At 36.5% G+C, this 12,307-nt stretch overlaps 1 protein-coding gene across 1 annotated transcript in view; it reads left to right on the top strand.

Annotated features, from left to right (window-relative positions):
* The window catches only part of SLC30A7 (solute carrier family 30 member 7), a 103,441-nt gene that overhangs the window by 4,579 nt on the left and 86,555 nt on the right, over positions 1 to 12,307 (top strand). The window lies entirely within an intron of this gene.

Genomic DNA, 12,307 nt, shown 5'->3' with positions numbered 1-12,307 from the left:
AAAATTTTTTATTATGGAAAATGTATGTAAAAGTAGAGAGTTCAGTGAACCTCATGTCTCCGTCACCCACCTTTAATGTTTATTAACATGTGGCCTATTTTGTTTCATCTGTTACATCTGTCACCATTGAATTGTTTTAATGCGGATACCAGCTACAGTATTATTTCTTACATATTAATAACTGCTTCAATTGGGTCTAAAAGATAAGAGTCCCCATTTTTACCATAATCCAATGCTATTCTTGGATTTACCTGGTAGCTCAGCTGGTAAAGAATCCACCTGCAATGTAGGAGACCCCAGTTCAATTCCTGGGTCAGAAGATCTGCTGGAGAAGAGATAGGTTACCCACTCCAGTATTCTTGGACTTCCCTAGTGGCTCTGATGGTAAAGAATCCACCTGCATTGTGGGAGACCTGGATTCAATCCCTGGGTTGGAAAGATTCGCTGGAGAAGGGATGGCTACCTACTCCAGTATTCTGGCCTAGAGAATTCCATGGACAGAGGAGCCTGGTGGGTTACAGTCCATGGGTTCACAAAGAGTTGGACACACTGAGAGACTTTCACTTCACTTCAATGCTATTCTCACCTATAAAAATATATAATTTATTAATATCAAATGTCCAGTGAGTGAGTGTTCATATGTCCCTTATTGTCTCATAAATTCTGTTTGAAGTTGGTTTTATTTGATTGATATGTCTCTTAAGTCTCAGTTTATCGGTTCTTTCTTCCTTTGTCTTTTCCTTCAGTAGGCCTTAGATAAAATCCCTTTCATAAGTTTCTTTGGCTAGATGTTCTGTTCACATTTGTTATATTTTGCTCTAGTGGTCACGTTTCCATTTTTATATCCTAAGAAGTTTTCTTTATTAAAATACCTGTAGAACGTGGTCACTTAAAAAAAGCTTAAAAATACATTTTAATATTTAGTGTTTAAAGATCAGAGCCAAAAACAAGTATGCTGCTTTTAGCAACCAGTTTTTTTAATCAATTACATTTTGTGTGTAAATCATATAGCCTTAAGAATTCTCTATGCTACTTTTATTTTCTAAGGATTTTGTGCCAGGTAGTTTAAGTGATAATTCATAATCAGAAACATTTGCTGATTGAAGATGAGCAGTAAAATTGACATTCCTCATAAACACTGTTTTGATATATGATAGGCGAGCAGAGAACTAGAAGCAGACTGTTTCACATGAGTTTGCCTACATAGATGCAACTAAGTAATTTTCAAATCATGATGTGGTGTTCACACTTTCATATCACAATGCTTTAATAGAACATCATGTTCTGCCACCTCAAAAGAAGGAGTATTTTTTTCAGGTAGAATCATATTTTATGAAATGTTGGGGAAAAAAAACATTTTAATGACAAATTTATTTAAAATTTAAATAAAATTAAAACATCATTTTGGTGAGTATTAAAATTGCCACACTACATTTAATTGTTAGAAAGAAATCTGATTCCTCTAGTATACAGAAGAGGTTTATCATTTTTATCCCAGTGTTGAGGCAGTCTTTGGTGTCTATTGACACCAAAATAAATAAATCTGTTATAAAAGAGATGGTTTATATTAATTTTCTAGGGCTGCTGTAACGAAGTACCACAGGCTGAGTGACTTAAACAACAAAAATTTGTTGTCTTGTAGTTCTGCAGCCTAAAAGTCAGAGATTAAGATATTGTCAGGATTGGTTCCTTCTGAGGTCGATGAGGTCCATTGCTTTGCTGGCAATCTTTTGTGTTCCTTGGCTTGTTAAAACATCACCTGATCTCTGCCTTATCTTTACTTGGCAGTCTCCCTGTGTGCATGTCTGTCTTCAGATATCCCTTTTTATAAGGAGAGCAGACATATTGGATTTGGGCCCACTTGACTGACTTAATCTCTACAAATTTTGTCTGCAGTGACCCTATTTCCAAATAAAGTCACATTCTGAGTTACTGGAGACGTAAGACTTCAACTTAGAAATTTTGGGGAAAATACAGTTCAACCCATAACAAGATTTTAGTAACTATATATGTAGATCAATAAATAAGTCAGTGAATTTTAAAGTTTATATTTATTTAGCATAAATACCTTGCCTTCTTCTATAACGAATTTACAGTTATTTAGAATAAAAGTCATATATACAATAAAACCCTCCAATTAAGAAATAAAAACATTTAAAACTATATACAGAGAGGAAAATAAACCTGTTAAATATGTAGACTACTGTTACTGAAATTGACTTTTGAATTTAGTTATAAAATCTCATGAAATCAAGGCAGAGTGGGTAAAAATTCTCATTGTCAACTGTATTGTTTTATCAGAATAGAGAGAGTTTTTTGAAACCAAATTTTAAAAATAGCTTACTATATCATATCAGAACATAGAAAACAAAATCATAAACAATCTTTATTGGTTTTATAACACATTACACAGATTTTCTTCAAATGGGTCTTCGTACCTCAAAATTTAAATTATTATTTTTAATGTTAAGGGTCAAGTGTGTAGTTTTAAGTGATCTGTTCAAGGAAAAATCTTAAAATAACTATAAATCTGAGAGGCTTACTTGATTGGCAAGAGCCTAACTTTGTCCTCCTCAGGTATTGATTTTCTTATTCAGCCTTTTCATTTGTTCACTCATTCTTGTTCTGCTTTGAGTTGGGTTTCAGGTAAGTATAGACAGTACTTAAAACTATTTTATCCATCTTTATGTATTTGAATAAAATATATAAGGTTCATGATAAAATTTAAGACATTTTTCAAAATGATTTTTGAGGAACTTGCAAATTTTTGTTCTTTTATGTGTGGGTGAGTAATATGCTTTACTTCAGTTCCTAAGTTTATAATTATCCTAAATTACAAGGAAATTTAAAAACTGCTTTTTCTACTTCAGTGAAGAAGGTTTTTGACTTTTAGTTTGTAGCAGTTACAACTGAAGAAAGCTCTGACATATAGCCAAATATTAATAGCTATGGATCATCCTGGGAATACTAGATATTAATATAATATTAATACTAGATATTACTAATAATGCAGTAATTTATTAATAATAATAGAAATAATGGGAATATTGATGTGGGTTTAGTGTGACAAGCACTGTTATATGTTGTATAACTATAATTCAATTATAACACTTATGACACTTTTTACTGTTACCTGTTTAAAGGTGCTAAATTGAGGTCCAAAGTAGTTAAGCAAGTTGACAGTCACAGAATTAGTAAATGGTAGAGCTGGAATTTTAACCCAGATACTCTGACTTCAAAAGTAGTGCTCTTAACCATTCTGATACTTCTTATTTTTAAAGATTGAACTGCTGATGTGCTTGCTTTCAGAATGTTTCTGTTGACCTATCTTAAAGTTCCCTGATTTCTTTGCTCAGCTCTGTCCAGTATGTGGTTAAGCCAGTTGGAAGAATTCTTCATCTCTGACACCTTATGTTTTGTTAAATTTTTTTTTTTTTTGGTACTTCCCATTTTGCTGAAATTCCTTACTGATTCATGCATTTTTTTCCCCACAGATCCTTTATTACTTATAGTTCTGATATCTGGATCAGTATTGTTGTCTGGTTCTGTTAACTGCTTTATCTCTTCACAAGTTATTTTTCATCCTGTTATTTGTGTTTCTTGAGATTTTTGATCAAAGCTGGACATTGTGAGTCAAGAGCAGTAGATATTGAGGTAATGGTATTTATTACTAGGAATAAGTATGTGTCCTCTGTCAACCTGTTCGTTGCTTAGGCTTTTCACTTCCAGTATTCTTCATATGCGTGTGTCACAGAAGCTCTCTCTTTGTGCTCATGGTGCCCTTCGCCTGCCAAGCTATAGATGGTTATTGATTGTTACTCTGTATGAGGTTTGTGGTGAGGGCAGAGGGACATTCATTATCTTGACAAAGCCTCAGTCTTAGGCAGGCCCTTTGAGCCTGGGCCTTGAGGGTGTGCTTTTCATTTGATTGTTTTTGTTTTTACATTTTTACTCTTCCCTTCATGACAATGAAAGTCTGTCACATATATGAGGATAGTCTTGGGTGAAAGTAAGTTTCTTGCCAGCAGAACATCTGCTTTGTGTTGGTACAGAATCCTCTGCCCAAAAGGATTTCCTGCCCTACCCTCCTCTTTCAGTGTCTTTCTTAAAAGCGTGTATAATATGAATCTTTAACATAACAAATAATATGTCACTTCATGTATCTTATAAGAACTTTATAACAGTACACTTCCATTTCCTTCTATCTTTTGTGCTTTAACTGTCATACATTTCACTTTTATGTAAACCCCTCAATATACCTGAGGTTAATAAATAAACCTTTCTTCTTGACAGCAGATAGTAAATATTTTAGGCTTTAAGGGTCATAAAATCTCTGTCACAGTTTCTCGATTCTACTGTTACAGCACAGAAGTAGCATAGACAATATATAAACAAATGAGCATAACTGTGTTTCAGCAAAACTTTTTACTTACAAAAACAGATGGTGGTCCAGATTTAGCCTGTGGCCTATAGCTTGCCGACCTTGCCTTAGATTGTCAGATACCTTTTTTAAAAATAGCTTTATTGAGGTACAATTCAAATACCTTAAAATTCTCCCATCTATGTTGTACTGGTGAATGGCTTTTAATGTATTTATAGAGTTGTAAAATCATCACAACAGTCCATTTTGGAACACTTATTATTCTAGAAGGAAACTTTAAACCCCTAGCTATCACCCTCCAATTCCCTTGTCCCCTGATCTGTCCCAATTCTAGGTGATCACCAATCTACTTTCTGTCTATATGTATTTGCCTGTTCTGAACATTTCATATAAATGGAATCACTTGCATATGATCCTTTGTGATGGTTTATTTCACTTAGCATAATGGCTTCAAGGGTTATCCATGTTCTGCATGTATCAGTATTTCATTTATTTTTATTGCCAAATAATATTTCAGCAATGTGAAAGAATTCCAGTTTCTCCACCAATACTTGTAATTATTGGACTTTTTCTGAATTTATTTACTTTTAATTGAAGGATAATTACAATATTGTGTTGATTTCTGCCATCTATCCACAGGTATAGATGGCCATAGCCATAGGTATACATGGACTTTTTTATTCTGGTCATCATTGTGAATGTGAAGTTGTTACTTATCATCGTTTTGATTTGCGTTTAATGATGTTGAGTAACTTTTCTAGTGCTGATGGCCATTTGTTTGTCTTCTTTGGAGAAATGTCTATTCAGATCCTTTATTCATTTTTTAAAAATGGATATTTTCTGTCTTTGAAGAGTTTTAAGAATTCTTCATATATTCTGGATACAAGGCTTTTGTCAGATACATGATTGGCAGATATTTTCTCCCACTTGTACATTGTCATTTCACTTTCTTGATATTGTCCTTTGAAGCATGAAAGTTTTAAAATTTCAATGATGTTCAGACTGTGTTCCTCTTTTTTTCTTTTATTGCTTATGCTTCTGATGTCATATTTAAGAAACCATTGCCCATGGTGGATTCATGTCAATGTATAGCAAAACAAATACAATATTGTAAAGTTAAAAAATAGAAAATAAACTAACTAAAAAAAAAAAGTCAAAACAAAACAAAAGAAACCATTGCCTAATCCAAGATTGTGAATGCTTTAGCTCAGAGTTCCCCAACCCCTGGACTTGTCCTGGGCCATGGGCTGTTAGAAGCCAGGCTCAGAGAAGGAGATGAGTGGCTCCCTATTGCTCCTCTTCGCTGACATTACTGCCTGAATCTTCTCCCCCATTGCTCTCATTACCACCTAAACCATGCCTACCCCTTTCCCATCTGTGGAAAAATTGTCTTCCATAAAACCAATCCCTGGTGCCAAAAAGGTTGAGACTGCTAGTTTAGCTTTTATGTTTAGGTCTTTGATCCATTTTAGGTTAATTATTGTGTATAATATGAAGAAAGGGTCAAAAATCATTTTTTTTTTGCACGTGGACATCCAGTTGTTTCAACATCATTTGTTGCACACTCTTAACTTCTATTCCATTGATCTGTGTGCTATTTATCAGTTCAGGAAGTACCCTCTACTGCAAGTTTGTTGAATGTTTTCATCATAAAAATGTTGAATTTTGTCAAATACTTTCCTGCATCTATTAAGATGATAGTGTGATTTTTGTCCCTCATTCCATTGATATGATGTATTGCATCGATTGATTTTCATGTAGTTAACCAACCTTGCATTGTTGGGATTGTGGGTTGTGGGTTGTGATCTGTACTCTCTATTTATATATTGGTGAATTTGATTTGCTAGTGTCTTGTTGAATATTCTTATGTGTGTGTGTGTGTTTACAAAAACTACTGGTCTCTAGTTTCCTGTGATGTCTTTCGTCTGATTTGGGGATCAGTGTAATACTTATAGAACAAATTGGGAAGTATTCCTTCATCTTCTGTTTTTTGGAAGAGTTTGTAAGGAATTGATATTTATTGTTCTTTAAATGTTTAGTAGGATTTACCAGTAAAGCCATCTGGGCCTAGGCTTTTTTTTGTTGAAAGTTTTAAAAGCATTAATTTAATCTGCTTCAGTTCAGCTCAGTTCAGTTCAGTCGCTCAGTCATGTCCGACTCTTTGCAACCCCATGAACCGCAGCACGCCAGGCATCCCTGTCCATCACCAACTCCCGGAGTCCACCCAGACCCATGTCCATTGAGTCAATGATGCCATCCAGCCATCTCATCCTCTATTCATCCTCTATCATCCACTTCTCCTCCTGCCCTCAATCTTTCCCAGCATCAGGGTCTTTTCCAATGAGTCAGCTCTTCGCATGAGGTGGCCAAAGTATTGGAGTTTCAGCTTCAACATCAATCCTTCCAATGAACACCCAGGATTGATCTCCTTTAGGATGGACTGGTTGGATCTCCTTGCAGTGAAAGGGACTCTCAAGAGTCTTCTCCAACACCACAGTTCAAAAGCATCAATTAATTCTTCAGCGCTCAGCTTTCTTCACCGTCCAACTCTCACATCCATACATGACTACTGGAAAAACCATAGTCTTGACTAGACGGACCTTTGTTGGCAAAGTAATGTCTCTGCTTTTTAATAAGCTGTCTTGATTGGTCATAACTTTCCTTCCAAGGAGTAAGCATCATTTAATTTCATGGCTGCAGTCACCATCTGCCATGATTTTGGAGCCCAGAAAAATAAAGTCTGACACTGTTTGCACTGTATCCCCATCTATCTGCCATGAAGTGATGAGACGGGATGCCATGATCTTAGTTTTCTGAATGTTGACCTTTAAGCCAACTTTTTCACTCTCCACTTTCACTTTCATCAAGAGGCTCTTTAGTTCTTCTTCACTTTCTGCCATAAGGGTGGTGTCATCTGCATATCTAAGGTTATTGTTATTTCTCCCGGAAATCTTGATTCCAGCTTGTGCTTCCTCCAGCCCAGCGTTTCTCATGATGTACTCTGCATATAAGTTAAATAAGCAGGGTGACAATATACAGCCTTGACGTACTCCTTTTCCTATTTGGAACCAGTCTGTTGTTCCATGTCCAGTTCTAACTGTTGCTTCCTGACCTGCATACAGGTTTCTCAAGAGGCAGGTCAGATGGTCTGGTATTCCCATCTCTTTCAGAATTTTCCACAGTTTATTGTGATCTACACAGTCAAAGGCTTTGGCATAGTCAATAAAGCAGAAATAGATGTTTTTCTGGAACTCTCTTGCTTTTTCAATGATCCATCGAATGTTGGCAATTTGATCTCTGGTTCCTCTGCGTTTTCTAAAACCAGCTTGAACATCTGGAAGTTCACGTTCACATATTGCTAAAGCCTGGCTTGGAGAATTTTGAGCATTACTTTACTAGCGTGTGAGATGAGTGCAACTGTGTGGTAGCTTGAGCATTCTTTGGCATTGCCTTTCATTGGGATTGGAATGAAAACTGACCTTTTCCAGTCCTGTGGCCACTGCTGAGTTTTCCAGATTTGCTGGCATATCGAGGGCAGCACTTTCACAGCATCACCTTTGAGGATTTGAAATAGCTCAACTGGAATTCCATCACCTCCACTAGCTTTGTTCGTAGTGATGCTTTCTAAGGCCCGCTTGACTTCACATTCCAGGATGTCTGGCTCTAGGTGAGTGATCACACACCATCATGATTGTTTGTGTCGTGAAGATCTTTTTTGTACAGTTCTTCTGTGTATTCTTGCCATCTCTTCTTAATATCTTCTGCTTCTGTTAGGTCCATACCATTTCTGTCCTTTATCGAGCCCATTTTTGCATGAAATATTCCCTTGATATCTCTAATTTTCTGAAGAGATCTCTAGTCTTTCCCATTCTGTTGTTTTCCTCTATTTCTTTGCATTGATCTCTGAGGAAGGCTTTCTTATCTCTCCTTGCTATTCTTTGGAACTCTGCATTCAAATGGGTATATTTTTCCTTTTCTCCTTTGCTTTTCGCTTCCCGTCTTTTCACAGCTATTTTAAGGCCTCCTCAGACAGCCATTTTGCTTTTTTGCATTTCTTTTTCTTGGGGATGGTCTTGATTCCTGTCTTCTGTACAGTGTCATGAACCTCCATCCTTAGTTCATCAGGCATTCTATCAGTCTAGTCCTTTAAATCTATTTCTCACTTCCACTGTATAGTCATAAGGGATTGGATTTAGGTCATATTTAAGGGACTAGATCTGACAGACAGAGTGCCTGATGAACTATGGACAGAGGTTCGTGACATTGTACAGGACACAAGGATCAAGACCATCCCCATGGGAAAGAAATGCAAAAAAGCAAAATGGCTGTCTGAGGAGGCCTTACAAATAACTGGGAAAAGAAGAGAAGCGAAAAGCAAAGGAGAAAAGGAAAGATATTCCCATCTGAATGCAGAGTTCCAAGAATAGCAAGGAGAGATAAAAAAGCCTTCCTCAGGGATCAATGTAAAGAAATAGAGAAAAACAACAGAATGGGAAAGACTAGAGATCTCTTCGAGAAAATTAGAGATACCAAGGGACTATTTCATGCAAAGATGGGCTCAATAAAGGACAGAAATGGTATGGACCTAACAGAAGCAGAAGATATTAAGAAGAGATGGCAAGAATACACAGAAGAACTGTACAAAAAAGATCTTCACGACACAAACAATCATGATGGTGTGTGATCACTCACCTAGAGCCAGACATCCTGGAATGTGAAGTCAAGCGGGCCTTAGAAAGCATCACTACGAACAAAGCTAGTGGAGGTGATGGAATTCCAGTTGAGCTATTTCAAATCCTCAAAGGTGATGCTGTGAAAGTGCTGCTCTCGATATGCCAGCAAATCTGGAAAACTCGGCAGTGGCCACAGGACTGGAAAAGGTCAGTTTTCATTCCAATCCCAATGAAAGGCAATGCCAAAGAATGCTCAAGCTACCACACAGTTGCACTCATCTCACACGCTAGTAAAGTAATGCTCAAAATTCTCCAAGCCAGGCTTTAGCAATACGTGAACGTGAACTTCCAGATGTTCAAGCTCGTTTTAGAAAAGGCAGAGGAACCAGAGATCAAATTGCCAACATTCGATGGATCATTGAAAAAGCAAGAGAGTTCCAGAAAAACATCTATTTCTGCTTTATTGACTATGCCAAAGCCTTTGACTGTGTGGATCACAATAAACTGTGGAAAATTCTAAAAGAGATGGGCGTACCAGACCACCTGGCCTGCCTCTTGAGAAACCTGTATGCAGGTCAGGAAGTAACAGTTAGAACTGGACATGGAACAACAGACTGGTTCCAAATAGGAAAAGGAGTACGTCAAGGCTATATATTGTCACCCTGCTTATTTAACTTATATGCAGAGTACATCATGAGAAACTCTGGGCTGGAAGAAGCACAAGCTGGAATCAAGATTTCCGGGAGAAATATCAATAACCTAAGATATGCCGATGACACCACCCTTATGGCAGAAAGTGAAGAAGAACTAAAGAGCCTCTTGATGAAAGTGAAAGTGGAGAGTGAAAAAGTTGGCTTAAAGGTCAGCATTCAGAAAACTAAGATCATGGCATCTAGTCCCATCACTCCATGGGAAATAGATGGGGAAACAGTGGAAACAGTGTCCAACTTTATTTTTTGGCTCCAAAATCACTGGTGATGGTGATTGCAGCCATGAAATTAAATGACGTGTACTGCTTGAAAGGAAGGTTATGACCAACCTAGGTAGCATATTTAAAAGCAGAGACATTACTTTGCCAACAAAGGTCCGTCTAGTCAAGGCTATGGTTTTTCCAGTGGCCATGTATGGATATGAGAGTTGGATGGTGAAGAAAGCTGAACGCCGAAGAATTGATGCTTTTGAACTGTGGTGTTGGAGAAGACTCTTGAGAGTCCCTTGGACTTCAAGAAGATCCAACCAGTCCATCCTAAAGGAGATCAGTCCTGGGTGTTCGTTGGAAGGACTGATGTTGAAGCTGAAACTCCAATACTTTGGCTACCTCATGCAAAGAGTTGACTCATTGGAAAAGACCGTAAAGCTGGGTAGGATTGAGGGCAGGAGGAGAAGGGGACGACAGAGGATGAGATGGTTGAATGGCATCACCGACTCGATGGACGTGGGTTTGGGTAAACTCTGGGAGTTGGTGATGGAGAGTGATGCCTGGCGTGCTGCGATTCATGGGGTCTCAAAGAGTCGGACACCACTGAGCAACTGAACTGAACTGAATGATCTAGTGGTTTTCCCCACTTTCTTCAATTTCAGTCTGAATTTGGCAATAGGGAGTTCATGATCTGGGCCACAGTCAGCTCCCGATCTTGTTTTTGCTGACTGTATAGAGCTTCTCCATCTTTGGCTGCAGAGCATATAGTCAGTCTGATTTCGGTGTTGACCATCTGGTGATGTCCATGTTTAGAGTCTTCTCTTGTGTTGTTGGAAGAGGGTGTTTGCTATGACCAGTGCGTTCTCTTGGCCAAACTCTATTAGCCTTTGCCCTGCTTCATTCTGTACTCTAGGCCAAATTTGCCTGTTACTCCAGGTGTTTCTCTGTTTAGACTTCTTTTTGACTCAATTTTGCTAGATTGTTTAGGAGTTTGTATATATCATCTAAGTTACCTAATTTGTTGGCTTATATTTAGTTGTTCATAGTAATTTCTTATAATCTTTATTTTCCCTTAAGTCAGTAGTAGTGTGTCACTTTCATTGCTGATTTCGGTAATTATGAGCCCTTTCTCTTTATTCTTGTTCATTTGAGTTAAAGGTTGTGAATTTTACTGATATTTTCAAAGAACCAACTTTAGTTTATTGTTTTATCCTCCTTTTTTCTGTTTTAAAGGTACTTTTTCTGTTTTAAAGTTACTTTTTCAAGTGTCTTTTAAAGATACTAAAAGTTAGAAAAATTATGTTCAATATTTCCCCACATGTTTATCATTTTCAATGATCTTTATCATACAAATCTAGTTTCCATGTGGTATCATATTTGTACTTAAAGAACTTTTTATTGTAGTTCAGATCTGCTAGCAGTGAATTCTCTTAGTTTTGGTTGTCTGAAAAAGTCTGTTTTGCCTTCATTTTTGAAAGATATTTTACACAATACAGAATTTAGTTGACACATTTTTTGTTTTTCAAGACTTTAAAGATATTACTTCATTGTATTCTGCCTTGAGTAGTTTCTGATGAAAAATATGCTATTAATCTTTATCTTTGCTTTTATGTATCCAGTTTTTCTTTTTTTTTTTTTTTCTTTCAGAATTTTCTCTTTCTGGGTGGTATTCAGCAATTTGTGAGTTATGTAGGGTTTTGCCTTGCTAGGATCTCATTAAGCTTCTTGGATATGGAATTTGTTTTTGTTGTTGATGGTTTGTTTGTTTGTGTTTTCCATTAATTTTAGAAAACTCTAATCATTTTCTTTTTAAATACTTTTTCTACCTTATTCTTCCCTCTCCGTAACTGAGAATCCAAATACATGTATTTTAGTCTGTCTGATGCTTTGACAGATTTTGAATTATCTGTTCTTTTTTTTCCATTCCTTTTCTTCTTTGTGTTTTACTCTGGATAATTTGTTTTGATCTCACTGATTCTTTCTCTCTGTGTCCTGTCTGTTCAGAAGTACGTGTGTATTATTTTTAATCTTCAATATTATGATATTTTAAATGTTTTTTTTGTATCATTTCCATTTGATTATTTTTTAGTTTCTATCTCTGATCATAAAATTTCCCCAGCTTTGTAACACATCCTTTAACATATTAATCATATTTTATAGTTCCTATACAATATAATCTCTGGGAGTTTTCAGTTTCTGCCTCTTTTGAATGTTTTAGGTTTTGACAGTAGGTCTTATTACTTTTTTTTCCTTGATCTTGTTAATATGCCTTATAAATACTTATTGAGTGCTATATGTTATGTTTAAAAGAACAATAGAGACTGAGGTTAGTAG

This window comes from Giraffa tippelskirchi, chromosome 5 (assembly GCF_054371585.1).
Source record: "Giraffa tippelskirchi isolate mGirTip1 chromosome 5, T2T-mGirTip1v1.2.pri, whole genome shotgun sequence".
In the NCBI taxonomy this organism is placed as follows: Eukaryota; Metazoa; Chordata; class Mammalia; order Artiodactyla; family Giraffidae; genus Giraffa; species Giraffa tippelskirchi.
Note: the sequence above shows the minus strand (reverse complement) of the source record. Positions and strands in the feature narration are given on the sequence as shown.